The following is a 3,536-nucleotide window of genomic DNA, read 5'->3' as shown; positions in this document are numbered from 1 at the left end:
GAGTGCATGCTCTGGTCTCCTTTGTGTCAACACCACCCCCCAAGCATACGGCACTCTCCTCTACCCTATGGGTACCCTTCCCTGAGTGTTAAAACTCTAGGAATCCCACAGTTCCACAGGGACATCCTGGCCTCCTGTGGCTGCTATAGTCAGAGTGGGTGCTTGGAAATGTTTGTGGGGCATTTATCAAAGCAGGGATCCAAAAGCTGAGATTCCCTGGGCATGGCAAAAATGCTGCCTCTCTGTGTAGGGAAGGAAATGAGATTCATCCTCCATGCAAACCCAGGTGCAGTGGGCACAGTGATAGTTGGGGTGCAGCCTACCGCCAAATCCCAGGACTATCCATCCTCCAGCACACCCACACCAAATCCCCATGGGAGAGGTCATGGCTACATCCTCAGCAGGGGGTGGTGATGAAAGGAGAATTTCCTGTCTCCACGTCCCTTTCCAGGCACTGGTGCCACTTGTCCTCTGGGGTGGAACCTGTCTCCTCCCCTACAGACCCTGCTCTACACTGGTATCTCCACTGGGAGGGGTGCAGACATATTTGTTTCACAAGTAGGGAACTCTGGTGCAAAGGAGGGCACATGCCCTGGTTTCCTTTGTTCCACAAGGCACTTTCGCTTGCTGCACTCTCCCTTCCCCTAGGGGCAGCCCACCCTGAGGGTTAAAACTCGAGGAATACTGCAGCTCCCCAGGTTACCAGTGGAATTTTGTGGTTGTCACAGTCAGAGAAGGTGCTGGGGAATGTTTGTGTGGGATCCACTGATATGCAGATAAAAGAGCTGAGACTCCTTGAACACAAGCAATGAGTGCATAAGCAGTATGGTGCCTGTCACCTTAGCTTGAGTCTATGGAGAGGGCAAATGGCCCTGTGTTGGCTGGCAGCCCATTGTTCTGCCTAAATCCCTGATTGCAGAAGTACTTGGGCTTGTGGGAACAGAGGGGCTCTCTGACAGATCAGGAAATGATAGTCTGCCACAAGAGTGAGGGGAGCAAAAAGAAACACCCCTAACTACACTTCCCACAGGACTCCAAATTTCTTAGGGATCAATCTCTGCCAAACTCTTGTTTCTTCTTATTTTGTGCCCCAACTTCTTTCCATGGGTTCTCTGGTAAGTTCTAGCACTTTTCCCATAGTATTCCTCTTGGGCCACACTTATTCACTTGTAACTTTGAATCTTCTTTCTGAGGAGAATTTGTGACCAATGTCTATAGTCAGCTATCTTAAAAAAATAGCATTAAAAAAAACTTAGCAAATTCCAAGATAACACAGAAAATCAATTGAGAAATTTATCAGAGAAATTTAACAAAGACATTTAAATAACAAGAAAAATTAAACAGATATTCTAGAACTGAGAAATACATTTGATAAACTGAAAAATGCAGTAGAGGCTCCAAATAGCAGAATGGATAAAAAAAAAAGAAAGAAAGAAAGAATCAGTGAGCTCAAAGACAGGCCATTGGGAAATATACAAAGAAGAAAAAAGAATAAAAAGGAAAAAAATACTACAAAATATAGACATTTACTTCAAAAGAGCAAATCTGAGAATTATTTGGTATTCAAGAGGAAGTTGGGAAAAAGCAAGGGGTAGAAATTTTATTCAAAGAAATAACAACTGAAAATTTTCCAAAATTTAAGATAGAAACATTCAGGTACAGGAAAGTCAGAGAAAACCACACAGATTCAATCCAAATAAGATTACCCCAAGGCCTATAATAATTAAATTCTCAAAGGTCAAGGACAAAGGATTCTAAAATCAGTAAAAGAGGCAAATAACATACAATGGTGCATCAATTTGTTTAAAAACAGACTTTTCAAAGAAAACCATGACAAACAAATGGCCAAAAACCATATGAAAAAATGTTCAACATCACTAACCATCAGAGAAATGCAAATTAAAACCACAATGAGATATCGTCTTACACCAATCAGAATGGCTGTTATTAAAAAGACAAAAAATATCAGATGTTGGCAAAGATGCAGAGAAAAGAGACCTCTTATACACTGTTAATGGGAATGTAAATTAGTATAATCTCTATTAAAAAATGGAGATTTCTCAAAGAACTAAAAATAGAACTGCCATACAATTCAGCAATCATATTTCTGGATATCTACCCACAGTAAAAGAAATCAATATATAAAAATATACCTATGCTTGTATGTTTATCACAGCACTATTCACAATAACAAAGCTATGGAATTAACCTAAGTGTCCATCAATGGAGGACTGGATAAAGAAAATTTGTGGTATTTATATGCAATGGAATACTATTCAGGTGTAAAAATAAAGAATGAAATCATGTCTTCTGCAGCAATATGGACAGACCTGGAGGTCATTATCTTAAGTGAAACAACCAGACACAGAAAGACAAATACTATACGTTCTCACTTATGAGTGAAAGCTAAATAATGTGTACACATGGAAGCAGAGTGTAGAGTGATGGACAACGGAAATTCAGAAGGATGGGAAGGGGGCAGGGCGTAGATGAAGGAAGGTTGCTTAGTGTCTTGCTTCAGTGATATATGCACTAAAGGCCCTGACTCCACCACAATGCAATATATCAATGTAGCAAAATTGCACTTGTACCTCATAAATATGTTAATATACAAATAAAAAAGAAAGGAATAAAAGATATGTGGTAAAATACTCAACATTTCTAATCATCAGAGAAATGCAAATCAAAAGGACAATGAGATATCATCATCTCACCTCAGCTAAAATGGCTTTTATCAAAATAACATGGAATAATTGATGCTGGCAAAGATGTGGAAAAAGGGGAACCCTTATACACTGTTGATGGGAATATAAATTAGTACAGCAACTATTGAAAACAGTATGGAGTTTCCTCAAAAAACTAAAAATAGGATTTCCATACCATATGATCCAGCAATCTCACTGCTGGGTATACATTCCAAACAGAGGAAATCAATATATTGAAGGGGTATCTGCACTCTCATGTCTATTGCAGAACTGTTCACAATAGCCAGTATGGAATCGCCTAAGTGTCCCTCAATGGATGAATAAAGAAAATGTAATATAAATACACAATGAAATATTATTCAGGAATAAAAAGTAAAATGAAATCCTGTCATTTGAAACAACATGGGTTGAACTAGAGGACATTATGCTAAATGAGATAAGACAGTTACAAATATCACATATTCTCACTCATATATAAGAGCTAAAAAAAAAAATGAACATCCTGAAGATAGGGAGAAGACTGGTGATTACTAGAGGCTAGGAAGGATGGAGGGAAGGAGGATGAAGAGTGGTTGATTAATGTGTATAAAAATACAATTAAATAGAAGGAAGAAGACTGTGTTTGACAGTTCAGTAGAGGAACTATAGTTACCAACAATCTATTTTAAAAATTTATTTAGGCCGGGCGCGGTGGCTCACGCCTGTAATCCTAGCACTCTGGGAGGCCGAGGTGGGCGGATCGTTTGAGCTCAGGAGTTCGAGACCAGCCTGAGCAAGAGCGAGACCCCACCTCTACTAAAAATAGAAAGAAATTATATGGACAGCTAAAAA

This window comes from Eulemur rufifrons, chromosome 30, assembly GCF_041146395.1.
Source record: "Eulemur rufifrons isolate Redbay chromosome 30, OSU_ERuf_1, whole genome shotgun sequence".
Classification (NCBI taxonomy): domain Eukaryota; kingdom Metazoa; phylum Chordata; class Mammalia; order Primates; family Lemuridae; genus Eulemur; species Eulemur rufifrons.
This window is presented reverse-complemented; position numbering follows the sequence as displayed.